At 48.1% G+C, this 16,230-nt stretch overlaps 1 protein-coding gene across 3 annotated transcripts in view; it reads left to right on the plus strand.

The window, feature by feature from the left end:
* The window catches only part of WDR7 (WD repeat domain 7), a 1,349,682-nt gene that overhangs the window by 511,160 nt on the left and 822,292 nt on the right, over nucleotides 1–16,230 (plus strand). The gene's annotated exons all lie outside the window — the stretch shown is intronic.

The raw sequence follows: 16,230 nt of genomic DNA on the forward strand, positions 1-16,230 counted from the left end.
CTCCCCCAGGAATCATTATTGTGATCCAGGGACCCCCCACTGAGTAATGACTGGTAGCCTAAGCATTGTCGATGATTTGAACCGCAAAACAATACAGGAAAAATTCAGAAAAAACATTCAAACAATTACACACATTTAGTTAATTTGCAAACACATATAACATGTTTTTATTTTAATATGTAGGTTGGAGCTTTTCTAAATTCAGTTGAGGCCACTCATTGTTCATGCTATATTCGCTGTGATGCACTTGCACTGCTCTCACGAATCAATCCGAGTATCCTAATTTAATTTTTCATCTCCAATTTCAAATTCCTTCACATTTACAGCACATTGTAAAACTTTCAGTTGTACATTTAGCTTCTTTATTCCTATACACTTTATTAATATGTTAATAATATTTCGTTTTTATAAGTAGTCCCCGACCCCATGAGGAGGCTTTGCTCCTCCCCATGGGTCCCCGAACCACAAGTTGGGAACCACTTCTGTGTACTATATGCTGACTCCAATTGCACCACTCAATGATCAGGTACTCCGGCCTCTCTTGGACCCCAAACTAATGGCATCGTACTCTAGGCCTGTGTCACACTATGAAATAATGATAGCTCAACCAGTGATTACACTCTAATTCCAATCCCAGATGTTTGCTTCAGCACTGTATTCAGCATCTTTTTATCTCTGATTCGGACCAGTGCACAATGCCAGTGTCCCTTAGGACAGTGATGACGATGAGGAAGCTGACAAATTGCTACCTCTTCTTCATGCTAATGATAGGTTATATCGTTGGCTAGACACAACTTCTGAAACAGATCTTGAATTTACTCTTGGGCTACCAACAGAGGAAAGTGCTTGGAGATGGTTTTGAGGGCAGCTTAAACAATAGAATTGTAATTGCCCAATATTGAGACGAATATTCATATTTTGTGATTCTTCAACCAGGGCCAGCTTTATCTGAGCCATTATTGCTATTTAATGAAGCTCTTATGAACGTCCTTTCTGGCTACATGGTCCAAGCAATACTTGTGCCTGCCTGTCAGTCGACCTATGGGTAGGTGACATAGAACAGCCCCTGGTGACCCGGACTTCCTGACCAAGCATCCTAAACTTCCTGGAATAGACAGCCAAATTGTTCAAGCTTCAGTGCTTATTCGATCTGAGCTATCCCTCAGTCACTTTTTGACTGCTTTTTGGCTCCTGGTGTGCATGTATGTCACCCTAGAAACTAGCTGACTTCAAAACATGTGGGGCCAGTCACAGGCAAATGTCGGAGACAGATTCCCACTTGGTGTGTTTGAGGCAGTGGTCTCTCAAGTTCCTTGTCACCTGACTTGGACTTGGTAGTCCAAGCCTCCAAGTCCAGGATTAACCCCAGCGCGTTCCCTACTACTCCACGGTTTAGGGAATCCAAGAGGCTGGACTGGTTTGGTAAGACTATATTCTCTCTCGCTAGCCTAGCGCTGTGATCGGTGAACAGTATGGGACTTGGTTGCACAAGTGCTTCCCATGGTCTTGGAGAGGGTCCAAGCCATACTCACCCAGGCAGTTGCTGATGGGCAAGATGCAGCAAAGTTCACCATACCGGACTCAACACGACCGACTCACTGGGCAGAGCAATTTCTTCATCCGTGGCCTTGTGACGTCACGCCTGGCTAAGAACAACTGGTTTTTCGGGTGTTGTCCAGTCTTCCCTCATGGATATGCCCTTCGATGGCTCTCGCCTCTTTGGAGAGAAGGCAGATTCCGCACTGTAGTGCTGTAAAGACAGCAGATCTACTACCAGATCCTTGAGCTTGACTACTGCTCTTCGTCAACCCCAAATCCACCATCTGACCCGTTCGTGGTCACGGAAGGGGTCTCAAACCATGCCCATACCTTCCCAGCCACCACGGCCAACAGGCTGCCCACACTTTCTGTGACCAATGGCGTGGGGTCACTCAGGCAGACCGGAACAGGAGGCCAGATTTAAAGTGGTTCAACCCTCTCGCTCTCACCACCAATCCTCCCCTGGCAGCGGCTGCCTCCAAACATCTTTAATTAGTGCTCTGATCATCGTGGGCCTCCAGTGAGTGGCAGGACCTGCACCACGGGTTCTGTAGGTCGTCCAAAGGGGCTACTCGCTCCACTTAGTGACTACCCCACTACCCATGTCACCCACTTGCGATTGGCAGACGGAGGACAATCTCTACTTGTCTCATCATGAAGTGCAGGCTCTCTTGGCCAAGGAAGCCATTGAGATGGTGCCTGCATCGGAAGAAGGTTGTGATTGTTATTTCTGCTACTAAACCAGGATGGAGGACTTAGTTCTATTCTTGATCCCCGCCTTCTCAGTCTCTTCTTGGAAGAAGGAGAAATTCTTCAAAATGCTCAATCTCACCCAAGTTCTGTCTACCCTCGACCCGGAAGATGGGATGGTAGTATTTGATTTCCAGAATGCATATTTCCATATCCTCGTCCTGCCTGCCCACAGTTGTTACTTGCAGTTCACGGTGGGTCAAGAGCACTTTCAGTTTACTGTGCTCATGTTCGGACTTACCAGTGCTCTTCAGGTGTTCACGGAATTGATGGCGGTGGTTGCAGCTCATCTTATATCATCTGATACAATAATGTTACATAGAAATCTTGATAACAAAAGAAAGTTTAACTGATAAGCCACCAATTGCTCCTTGATTAAACAATTTATATTGTCTTGTTATACATAATCAGTTTCTATGTAACATTATTGCATCATGTGATATAAGCATATACCTCAGAATTTGGTCCGTTCTTGCCCGTTTTCTTGTTGTTTTTTTTTAAAGAGGATGAATTGAGTGTGAATGTAGACATGATTGGAGTATGTATGTGAGTATGTGAAGTAACATGTAACACTTTTGATACTGTTTTTATATATTCTAAATAATAAATAGTTGCATTTACCCACTTTAGTGTTGGCCTCACATATTATTGAAAGTCTGAGTATGTCATTTATGAATTATTGTTAGTTGTCCTAGGTTCTGTACACTTTACTTAAAGGCCTACAACATATGTTTCCACCATCCATCATGCCTCAGTGGGACCGCAAGCCGGTCCTCACCTTTCTCATGTGTGCACTATTAGAGCCTCTGTACAATTCTCCTCTTACACTCTTGACGATAAAAACTGCCTTTTTAGTGCCCATAACATCTACCAGGAGGGTCAGCAAACTGCGAGCCCTCTCTACTCACCCTCCTTATACCACATTTTGTCGGAACAAGCTGGTTCTCCAGACATGTGCCTCCTTCCTTCCAAAGGTTGAGATCCCTTCCCTATAGGCCAGAACATCACCCTGCCTACCTTCTTTGCTCTGTCTTATCCCTCTAAACAGGAGGAGAGACTCCACCTAAAAAGAGCATTGTCGTTCTACCTTAACCACACAAAGAATTCTGGGTGCAGGATCAACTCTTCGTGAGCTATGTGGGAGCAAAAAAGGAAGGCACTACAAACAAGGACCATCTTGTGATGGATTGTCCTATGTATTAAGATCTACTGTGCACTGGTCAAGAAGCAACACCACAAGGGCTTGTGAGCTCACTCCACCATAGTCAAGGCTGCAACCACTGTGTTAGCACCTGGCGTTCCAGTCTTGAACGTGGGCCTGACTGCACATGTTCACCAAGCACTACTGACTGGACAGTCAGGTCTGTTGTGATGGGCACTTTGCCCGTTCAGTCCTGCAGGACTTTCTCATCTAATTGAATTTGCGTTCCACCTCCCGGGAGGTGTTGCTTGAATATCTATTGTGAGGTAAGGAATCTGCAGCTAAAGGTGTCTCTCAGATGAACAGGTTACTTACCTTTTAATAACGCCGAATCTTGTAGAGACTCTATCTTTAGGATCTGCAGCTAAAAGTGTCTCTCAGATGAACAGGTTACTTATCTTTTAATAACGCCTAATCTTGTAGAGACTCTATCTTTAGGATTATAAAGCTGCAGAATTGTCTTTTGTGCATTCTATCTCTAACCATTACTCTGGTGTCTGAACAGTGCTATCAGGCCCAGATTGGCAGAGCCGTACTGTCGTTTTGTTGTAATTCCAGATGGATCTCCAGCCTGTCTCTTCCAGTGATGGTATGGGAGTAGATACTTTATGAATCTTCAGGACTGAGTTTCCATTAGAGGAAAACATTTGCTTACCTTTGGTAATATCCTTCTTGATGGATACGCCAGAGGCTGCCGATTGCTTACTATCCTTCCACCTCCATTTCCTAATTTTTCCTGTCGTTTTTGTCCTTCACTTTTCTATTTTGGTTGGAACCTATTCTACACTAATTGCTACTGTGAGTGCATGGAAAACTCAGACAGAACAGATGTCACCCATCTGTTAGACTCGCAAATATTGGTCAGGACGCTGGACCACTTAACATCTATGACCAGACATTGCCTCTAAATTTACGAATACAGTCTATAGCATGGGACAAGAGGTACATTTACCGAATCTGTGGAGCTACTGTATCCGTAAATGCTGATCATGTCTCTCAGAACTTCGCTTACATTTGGATTTTCTCTCTAAATCATATGAACACTGTACACTGGCTCTTCGCCAAGTTTCCTCATTACCCTGAGGCAGGTTAGTCTCAACTTTTAACCTTTTTTTCCATAACTGACAAAGGATTAATTAAGACTGATTGTCATAGTGTCTGGCCACCAATCAAAGTACTGTTTTCCCAGTTGCTTTTCAAAATATCAGTTTCACTTTTATCAGGAATAAGATGAAATGTTCGACACAGATACCCCAGCAAGCCTTATAGACTCTTAATGTATTTCAGGTGGATAGTATAGCAGATGCTTAATCCAGACATACAGCATAACCTCTATAGTCTGCTTCCAGCCTGCAATGAATAGAGACGAAGTGATCCCAAACCAGATGGCATGTGTAGGAAAAGAAAAAGCTGCAAATGTATCTATGATTTTAAACATTTAGGAGACACGAGAGAATGAAAACTATGCCTATTATCCACATGTCTAGGCTGCACCATAAAGTGCATTTTCGTTGTTTCTTTAATTTTATATTCCTTAATCACAAGTTACTGTAATAATCTCAGATGCAGGCTTCATTGTCAAAAATGTATGAATTATTTTAGAAGTCAAACTGTGGTGGCGTGGCTTCACTAGTGATGGAATAAGACCCGTCTCTGTGTCTGCGGCATCCTGTTAGCCGCTTAGACATGTTTTCAGGACCGGTATGAGACCGCAAGACTTCACCGGATACCTCTACACCTCAACAACCATAGGCACACGGAGAGCGAGACAGTTGGCCCGGCACCAGGAAGTCCTCCATATCTCTCGGCTGGAACATCACGATTGCGGCCCGCCATTTTAAGACTTTGCACCCACGCCTCCCAACATCCTGACAGGAGGTGCGGGATCATTGCCAAGGCAACCCTTTACTGCGCGTAACGCTGTGACAATTTAGCGCTGCTCGATATTTTTAATGCCCCGTTTTGTCTAATCTTAATTTAAATATTCTTTACTGTTTCCCCTTGTTTTTAAACATCCTCCACATACTTGCACTATAATTGTATCCCACATTGTGGTTTTAGTGCTTCACCTGCGCGCTCCCTCGGAGTCTCCTCGCCATCTTGGGGGGTCGGAAGAGAAGGGCGGTCGAACGCCATTGCGGTTAGCGCTCTAGCAGTCAGATTGACTGGCTAGAGGAAACCTAAAAGCTTACTTAAGGCGGAGTGAAATACGAGGTCAGTCTTGACAAGGCAACCCTTTACTGCGCGTAACGCTGTGACAATTTAGCGCTGCTCGATATTTTTAATGCCCTGTTTTGTCTAATCTTAATTTAAATATTCTTTACTGTTTCCCCTTGTTTTTAAACATCCTCCACATACTTGCACTATAATTGTATCCCACATTGTAGTTTTAGTTCTTCACCTGCGCGCTCCCTCGGAGTCTCCTCGCCATCTTGGGAGGTCGGAAGAGAAGGGCGGTCGAACGCCATTGCGGTTAGCGCTCTAGCAGTCAGGTTGACTGGCTAGAGGACTATATAATCCCTAATATGTATGCGCACGGCGTGTGTGCCGTAGTAACGCCGGAGTCAAGCCAGAGTCCAGCCCGTCTGCGCCCATCCGCGCTAAGGACGGGCTGGACGAGGGGGCGCCCTGTTCGACGGGCGATGGTTGTGGCCGCCTCAGGTACTCACATTTGTACCTACGGAAACTTAAACCTTTCCGGTTATCTTGCCACCACTCGCTTACCCCCGAGGTCCTTCAAGACTCGCCTGTCTGTAGGTGTTCTAGGTCAACCTTCACTGGAGCTATGCTATCTCCTGGATCCTTGAAGATAGGCTCTACAGACACACTTTCAACTAGTATAAGTAGGGACCATGGTTTCTTGATCAATGCGAGATCTTTGATTAAGAATAATGTTTCCTTTAAGGATTTCGCTTTGGATAGAAGACCCTCCTGGGTCTTCATCACAAAAACATGGGCCCAGGAATCCTCGGGACCTGACTTAGTAGAAGCAGTGCCAGAAGGCTATATCCTTGCTAGGCAGGATAGAGTGGGTCGTATAGGAGGGGGGTTGGCCATTCTGTATAGGGACTCTCACTCCTGTTGTATTACCCCTCTATCTGCCCCTCGTGATTCCTTTCAAGCTCTACACTTTTCTTTAAATGCTTCATACGCTGTCCCCTTCATGGGAATTCTTATATATAGACCGCCGGGGTCCAGAGTAGACTTTGGACAAGACTTGCTTAGTCTTTTAGAACCTTATTTTGGTTGTGACCATGTCACGGTTCTGGGAGATTTGAATTTCCATCTTGAAAATCTAAATGTGAAAGAAACCCTCTCTCTTCTTGACACCCTATCGGCGTGTGGCCTGCAGCAACTAGTTAAGGGCCCCACTCACCAGGCGGGCCATACATTAGATGGGGTTTTCTCAAATGATAGTCGGTTGACCACAGAAGCTCCTATCCCGCTCACCTGGTCAGATCACTCTGCAGTTCCCTTGAAATTGGATATCACTTTTATAAATAATACCCCGAAGGGCCTTAGTAAAATGGAATCAAGACGAAACCTGAAGAGGATAACTAATGATCTACTGGCCCCCCTTATTCCCACCACGGCGCTCTCTTCGGAGGAGGATGTGGGTTTAGCGGTGAGCAAACTGGAAAGCGCCATTACAGTGGCCATGGATGAATTAGCACCTGCATCCCTACGCTATTCGGATAGAAAAAGGCCGTCAGCCCCCTGGTATTCGGAGTCATTAAGACATCTAAGACAGGGCTGCAGGAAGCAGGAACGACTCTGGAGGGCTAGTTGGAACACACAGGATAGGAAAACCCATAAAATTCTTCTGAGGGAATATAAGGCTGAGGTGATAAAAGTTAAACAGGAGTATTTCTCGAATCTTACCGCTGCCCTTACTTCGCCGAAAGACCTATTTAACATTGTTGACTCATTGACCACCTTGCAGATCCCGGACCCCGTCATCTGCACTCAGAAGCTGTGTGATGATATTGCCCTCTATTTTCACACTAAAATTGCTGACATTGTCTCGGCCTTAGAGCTACAAAGGGCCTCGATATCTCCTTCCACCTCTCGGGTTACCACATTTCAGGCTATTGCCTCCGAAGTTTCGGATAGACCCGTTACTAGGGTCGGTCTGTCTAACTTTCCCCCCCTCTCTCTGCAGGAATTGGACGCCCTCCTGGCCACGACTAGGTCGGGTTCTCCTCTCGACCCTTGCCCCCTTAAACTCCTTAAGCAGTGTAAGGATACCCTCTTGCCCTCCTTATTGGAGATTATGAACAGGGCAATGCGGGATGGCATTTTTCCTTCCCAATGGAAGAGAGCGGTGATCAAACCCCTCTTGAAAAAGCCTACCCTGGACCCGGAGGTTTTTAAAAACTTTCGCCCCATTTCGTTGCTCCTTGCCCCAGGAAAGATGCTGGAATCCCACCTTAACCAGCATCTTGCATCCTTTCTGGAAGCCTCTGGTCACTTGGATCATTCGCAGCACGGATTCCGGAAGGGACACAGCACTGAGTCGGCCCTCACTGTGGTGCTTGAAAACATCCGCACCACAGTTGACAAGGGCACAGTACTCTGCTGATCCTGCTAGATCTTACGGCTGCGTTTGATACCCTATCTCCCTTCGTGTTAACATCTCGACTGAGGGAGATAGGGGTGGAGGGGCCTGCTCTTAGTCTCTTGGCCTCCTTCCTGGGCCAGAGGAAACAGAGAGTGAAGCTGGGGGTCTTCCTATCTCCATCCCTGCCGGTTAAGTATGTGGTCCCACAGGGGTCGGTCGTTAAGTCCGACCCTGTTCAACATCTATGTGACCCCTCTGGCCAGGCTTGTTAGATCATTCGGGATGGAGGTAGTTTCCTATGCCGATGACACCCAGATCTTGCTGTCTCTCTCCCAGTCTGTCAGCTCTTCTGCCTCCAATTTTAGACTCTGTATGGAGGCACTTGCTCAATGGATGATTGACAATTCATTGAAGCTAAACGGCGAGAAGTCGGAGATCCTTGTGTTCGGCGGGAAAGATAACATCTGGTCGACGGAATGGTGGCCTATATCCCTGGGGACTTGCCCTGTGCCTACCCTCCTAGCACGAAACTTGGGGGTCATGATTGACCCGGCCCTTGCGTTGGGTCATCAAGTCAATAGGACAATCTCCACCTGTTGGGGCACCCTTAAGATCTTGCGGAAGATTAAGCACGATCTGTCCGCACAAGCCCGTAAGCAAATTGTGGTTGCATTGATAGCCTCCCGGCTTGATTATTGCAATGCCCTATATATGGGAATAAACAAGTGTTTGCTACAGCGATTACAAATTGTGCAAAATGCTGCGGCTAAGTTTGTTTTAGACTTGCCTAGGAGGTCGTCAGCCACTGCTGCCAGGAGATCCCTGCACTGGCTTCCAATTGAAACCAGGATTTCCTTCAAGGTCCTCTGTATGGTATATGGGGCCTTGACCAGAAAAGAGTCAGGAGGAATAAAAGATCTGCTGATTCCCTATGCTCCTTCCAGAGACCTTCGTTCCTAAAAAAGAAGTCTCTTCTTCTGGTTCCCCGAGTGCGAAGAGCCAAGTGGGGAGGTAGAGCCTTTTCTAGCCTTGCCCCTAGATTGTGGAATTCTGTACCTTGTGACATTAGGACTTTGCCATCGATGCAGTCTTTCAGAAAGGCCCTGAAGACCTGGCTTTTTGTCAAATCTTATCCTTAGTTATTGGATTGTCTTTTATGATCTTTTCATAGGCGCCTTGATGCCTTTTGGCAAAGTCACGCAATATAAGTGTTTATTCAATTCAATTCAATTGCAGTGAAGTGCCGAGATCGACTGGGGACCCTCTGCCCATTGACACTTCCTACTACTTAAGGACTCGGCCAAGCTACAGCGTCTCCATGCGACTTCGGGGGTGCTCGGCCAGTGCCCAGCAGCACTTTGCCTGCCATCTTGAGGCCTTGTGCTGTGAGCCACCCAGCGCCTGGATAGCCAGTGCATGGTCAAACCCGGGCAGCCTTTGAACCAAATCTTGTGGGGCGGCCCACCTACTCGGACTTCTCTCCCCCGGCTGGTATGTCTCTCCTGGGTGTTGGTGGAGCCCAGCGCGACTAGCCTGATGCGAGCTGGCTGCCGTCCCTGCTCGTGTTACACTGTGGCCTGTAGGTGCTGGTGCCATGCTGCACTGCTATGCAGGGGGCACAGGGGTTGCAACGCCTGATAGCGCAGAGGTGTAGCAGGGAGAGGGTGCACTCCCACAGTAGAGTGGAACATTGACATCCTGTGAGCCCCGCACCCCCCCCCCCTCTCAACTCGGCACTAACCAGAGGACAACGCAGAGGCCTGCCACAAGCATGTTTCACCTGAACTGTGAGTGCATCTCGGCACTCCATTCAGATAGACCTGTTGACAGTGCTCCTGCTGTATCCCCCATGTCTTATTGACTTCCAGGCAGTGCCCCACAACCTGGTGTGCTGCCTCTTTGTGCCCTGGGCACCTCCCTTGCACGACTGCAGTGCACACGCTCACTGAAGTGCTGTTAGCTGGTGAACTGGTGCTTGACTCTAGCTCGGACCTCCTACTCTTAGTCTGTCTACCCCTGCTGTTAGTGTCATCTCCCTGAGATTTTGCTCCCTGGGGGAAGCTACAAAGGCCGGACTGATCTTCTCTGGCTATCTGGGGCCTCCCTGCCCCCCTGCTGGGGCCATTACCGGCGCTACCTGCCCTATTTGAACCCCACTCCCTCCGTCTGTGCTGCTTCCTTCCTGTGGCTCCCACTGGTCCGCCCATTTACTGGTCCCCCTTGTTTGAGCGAAGAACCATGGTGCATTTTGAGGACTGTGGAACCCCTGCTACCAGGTGGCTGGAAGATATTTGGTTGGGGCTCCCTTGTAGGGGTGACAATCTGCAAACCTTAGCCTCACGTCCTCTGCATTGCAGGAGTCCTCTGTGCTGCCCAAAACTCCTCCAAAGCCTTTGGGCCCTTGAGTTCAGGCACCCACCGGAACGCTGCTCCTCTCCCTGCCATGACACGAGGTAGTTCAGCAAAAGACGTCTCCTGCAGCCAAAGCAAGGACAATCCTGTCACTTCGATTTGGCAGAAATAGGCTGCAACCAATATGGCACCTCTAGTGCCCCCTCCCCGGGAACTGGTTCTGGTGACGGCCCTTCAGCACCTATCACATAGCCTCATATGGATAATTTCTGGCAAGAGATCCGAGCTGAAATAGGCTCTCAGAGGTCAAGACCTGTACCCACAAACTCAAGTAGGAAATCACGGAGATTGGAAGGTGCGTGGACGACCTGAAACACACCAACAAGAGCAGGAGGAACAACATTCGAATCCGGAGCCTCCCGCAGGGAGCGGAGGACACAGACATAATGACCTTCACCGCCAACCTTCTACACGCCATCAGGAGAGATGATGATGCCTCCACTCCAGCACCAGGCTGCCCAGATGTTGCTCCCTACATTGTTACAATGGTCCACTTCTTTACTGAAAAAGAGGCTATCTTCCAGGCCTCGAGGAAGAAAGCAGATATTGTCTTCTGTGGCCATACAGTCAAACTCTTCCAGGACATTGCGCTGATCACCCTGTGAAGACGCAAAGACTTTAAGTCCATCACGGATAAACTAAGAGATCTCAACATTCAATACCAATGGGGCAATCTGCTTGCGATTATCTTCACGTTGGAAGGCAGGCACAGAGCTATCCAATCCATAACCAAAGCAAAACATCCCCTAGGCTTGTCACCGGATTCCGAGGGAGATAATCTACACCTCCCTTGCCCCCCAATCCAGCCACCTATGAAGCCACGGTGGGCTCGTTACAGCCCTCTCACCTCACCAAACACAAAAGAGACATGGCTTCCCAAGAGGCAGAGCAGCATATCATCCAGCACATTCATAATCTGCAAGGAGGTCCTTCTCCCATACCCTCAACCTCTAATACAGGCATCTTGTCATTTCTCAATCAACGATGGCCGGATGGTAATGTCCCCCAGGGCCTGATTGGCTATCTACTCCATGACCCCACTAGGGCCTATCTCATGATCCATGCTGGGCACACCCGGGATTGGGCTGGAACCCTCTGGAGCCCGACTAAACCTTCAGCACTTCCCCAGGCGAAACTGACCTCTGGCCACCATGGACAGCTGGAGGCCCTATTGGGCTGTTTTTTATCCCCGGCCACAGCTAGCAGCAGAGCTGAAAGTCTTTGAACTTCCACCCTTCTAGATGGCCCCCTTCTATTTAATCCATTGGAGAGTGACATCTCTTTAATGACCCCCCTGCAGGTTCATTCCAGGATTAAATAGAGTTTTTCAGCTCTGATGGCTAAAATGTTATTTTTCTCTAGACTTGTTTTTCTCCTAATGTCGTCCAGAACACTGGGAAGTCTTGTCCTACTATGACTCTGCCTTTACCCCTTCACCTATACCCATGTCACAGATGGGCCTGCAAGATCTTTCCTCTTGATCCCCCCCCTTCCTGGCAACACAATAATTGCTCTTGTCTACTCTTCTTAGGGAGCAACTCCCAGTAACACTCGACCCTTTGAGTCCCTGGTGCATGTCCCCCTCCGCGACATACCCTTCGCATGTTCACGCATATTGAAGGCACACACACTTTCTTCTTCCCATTGCAGCTAACCCACAGATTAAAATCGTATCCCTTAATACACAGGCGTTTAATGCTCCTAACAAACGGCACCAGATATGGGGCTACCCCCTTATGTAAGACCCCAACGTTATTTTTTCCAGGAAACCCACTTACTCCACCAGGACGCTCACTGCTTGTCCAGTCCAAAATACCCCCTCAGCTATTGGGAACACGCCACGACAAAAACTCCTGGAGTAGCTATCTTTTGTGAGGGATCCTTCTGCTCCAAGACACAGAAAGTCGTGAGGGACAAAAATGGCTGTTTCCTAAAACTCACCAAACAACGCGGCGTCCCTATTTCTTACCCTCCCAATATCTATGCCCCTAACCAAGCCAAGATGAATATCTCCGAATCAGCCTACTGGATCATGCGACACAGGTCGGCGGGGACAAGGTGCTGGTGGCAACTTGAATCTTGTGTGGGACCCTGACCTAGACCACAGTGCCAGGGCATTTTACACCACCCTCAAAAGCGTTGTTACGGACTTGGAGCTGGTGGACACCTTGAGATGAATATGTGATATAACAACGTAATCAAAATTATCACGGTATGTTACATCGTAGTCTTTACAACTCAAGTTGTTACAACGACTTGCGCTGGAGGGTGCTGGACTTCGGTATCGTAAGATTTACTATTCCTACACCAGTCTACGTACAGTAGGGAAGGTGCTGGAATAGTACATCTTACTATTCCTTAGGTTATAGCGCCATCCAGTGCAAGTCGACGTAACGACTTGTGTTGTAACGGCTGCATTGCAACTGCATTGCAGTGTAATCACCGCAATGTAAAGGATGTTTTCCCCTGGAGATACTGTCACCCCAGGGTCCATGATTACTCCTTTTACTCCCATGTCCTCTCTTCCTACTCTCGCATTGATGACCTCTTTCTTTCTCCCACATGGCTGCGAAGCCTGGGCTCTGCTTGCCTCTCAGATGTTTCCATCTTCGACCATGCACACCTAGAAATTACTCTAGCCAATCCAAGCCCTGCTGTGCCCACATGTCACCGCTGGCGGCTTCCACCTCTTTTATCTAGGGATCCTGTTGATGTCGCTGACATCCAAAGAGAAATCATTGCGTATTTTTAAACCTACAGCCTTGCGGAAATTTCAGGTCATATCTTGAGGGAAGACTTCAAGGCCTCAATACGAGGGACTATCTCCTCTATCGCCATTGCATGTACACGGGAAGCCCAACTGGTTGAATCCGGTCTCATGGCAGATATTAAGGCCTTGGAACACCTTAACCACTTTTCCCCAACTAGACGCACCAAATGGCAAGCAGCCATGCTTAGGGGTCAATTGCATGCTCTCCGAACAAATAAGATGGAACGAATGTTGCTGGCTCTAAAGCAGAAGTACTACGAGGGAGTGACAAGGTGGGATCCCTCCTTGCCCGCAGAATGCCCCAACATACTGCACGAACACACAATTCTAAAATCAGGTTGGAGGACGGGGCATGGGCTATTAAGGAGACTGTAAAACAACAGGCATTCCATAGTTTCTATCAAGCTCTCTAAACGGGGAATAATACCCCGCAGGAGAGCATTGATATTTACCTTAACGATTGCCCTTGGTAGCCCCTAGATCCTCTGCACTTGAAACTCCTGAATATTCCCATCACCTCGGCTGAGCTTCTGTGTACTCTTAGGGAGCACCTAGCGGGAAAAAACACTGACCCTGATGGCTTCCAGGTATCGCTTTACTGTAAATTCCTCCCTCAACGCCAGGAGCACTTGTTGGCTTCCTTCAACTCTTTCATGGCAGACACAAGCCCACTATGGCGGGAGCAGAGTTTGTACTCGTATCCAAACCTGGTTAGGAGCCAAGTCTGTGTGCTTCTTACCACTGATCGCTCTTTTGAACTTGTACGCCAAGATCTATACCAGGATACTAGCCAATAGACTGGAGCCCTATGTGGGGTTTATCCAGCACCAAAAGGGAGTAGATAATATCCGCCGCCTTGCACATTTGGTAGAAAAAGCCCATCAGCACAACATCCTCACCTGCCTTTTCTCACTTGATGCTGAGAAGGCTTTCAACTAAGTTGACTGGAGCTTTCTAACAATGACCCTCGTTAAGAATGGACTGAGCCCAGGCTTGATCTCCAAAATCCTGGCGGCCTACACCACGCCTACTGCTACTATCCGTGTCAATGGACACTCCGTCCCAAAGTTCTACCTGGCAAGGGGTACTAGACAGGGCAGCCGGTTATCGGCTTTACTCTTTGTACTGGCAGTAGAACCTCTCGTGATTCGTGTTCACCAGGTTGAAGACATCAAAGGCCTCATCTTCGAGCACCAGGTAGCTCTTTTCGCAGATGATCTCTTGTTGACCTTTTCCTGCTCTGGCTGTTCTCTCCCCGCTCTGGTTTCCGTGCTAACTGCATGTAAAGAAGTCTCTGACTTTAAAGTCAATATGACTAAATCGCAGAACTCCAACTTGACAATCCCTAAAGCCAACCGACCTCATGTGATGGCCCTCACTCCTTTCCTATGGGTTCCGAAATCCCTAAAATATATGGGACTAAACCTCACCCCGAACCTCGCATCGTGGGAGAGTGCCAATTGGCCAGAGTATCGGCGCTCAAACCTGGAAGACCTTCGTCGATGTAACCCGCTACAGGTCTCTTAGCTGGGTCGACTCAATGCAGTCAAAATGTCCATCGTGCCAAAAATACTCTACTTATTCCGGACAGTTCCCAATCCTAGCCCCCACAATGCTATCCTTAACCTGCAACGGGACATCAACCACTACATTTGGGGGGGAAAACGGCAGAGGCTTGCTGATTCCATCCTGATGCTGCCTTGGAACTGGGGAGGCCTGCCATGCTCCAGTCTCCTCGAATATTACTGAGCAGCCCACCTCCATTTTATCTCAGAGCGGGTTATTAGAGAGAGCGAGAAGCACTGGTTCCACGTGGTTCGTAGACCTCTTTGGGACTTGACATGTCTCCTAAACACACTCATACCCGGAGCGCCTACATAGCCATCCCCACCACAATGTTACTCCATATCTGGGGTAAAATTGCTCTCAAGAGACATATTACCACCTTCCCCTCCCCAATACTCCTCTAGCTCGCATCCCAGAGTTCATCCCGGCATTACAGGCCCACTCCTTTGCAGACTGAAGGGAAGGGGACTATGGCACCCTCCGAGACTTATTTGAAGGCGACTGGCTAAAAACCTCCAAGCAATGTAAGCACGACTTTAGGGTCCTGGAGTCAGCTAAACTACAATACTATCAGTTGAGACATTTGGTGGACCTCCCTGCCAATGCCCAAGGGGCCACGCTAACTCTCATGCCCTTTGAGACCATGGTTTGGCCCTTCAACGCAACGAGGGCCTTGATCTCTCTCACCTACAAAGTACTCCAACACTTTTCCCTGCCCAAAACACATCCCTACCAAACCCAGTGGCATGCAGATACTACTGAGGGTATTTTTCCGAAGTAGTGGGACTAGCTTTGGCAAGATATTCCAAAAGTGAATTGGGGTATATCTGATCGCGAAACCACATATAAATTGATGACACAGTGGTACTATATCCCAGCCCGCTTGCACACTATCTACCCAACGGTTTCTCCGCTATGCTGGAGGTGTAATTCAGCGACTGGTGAATTCCTCCACATCTGGTGGTCATGCCCCCTCATAGCAACTTATTAGGGGGAGGTCCTGAGCCACATCAAGGCCGTGGTGGGCTACCCTCTCCCTGACTCATTCAATATATGATCCTGGGCATCAGCCCTCTGACACTACAAGCCATGACACACCGATACGCGGCTCATAGCTCACATGCTAGGGGTGGCCAGACAGCTAATAGCCCTCCACTGGAAGAACGCCTTGACCCAGTTGATTGCTCAGTGGTTCCAACATCTCTGGCATGTAATGGCCATGGAACTGCTGTGCCATAGGGTGTCCCATTCTGACAATAAAGGTACCCCCATGTCGGCCGTTTGATAACCTATTTCACCTGCTTGGAACACGTGTGCTGTACTCCTCCTAGATTCAAAGTCCTCAGTTTGTTTGATTAACTGTCCCAATCGAAGAGATGTTAATTGGCGTGTAAGCTACCCATGCCCCCCACCCGACTAATACCAATCCAA

This window comes from Lissotriton helveticus, chromosome 2_1, assembly GCF_964261635.1.
Source record: "Lissotriton helveticus chromosome 2_1, aLisHel1.1, whole genome shotgun sequence".
In the NCBI taxonomy this organism is placed as follows: domain Eukaryota; kingdom Metazoa; phylum Chordata; class Amphibia; order Caudata; family Salamandridae; genus Lissotriton; species Lissotriton helveticus.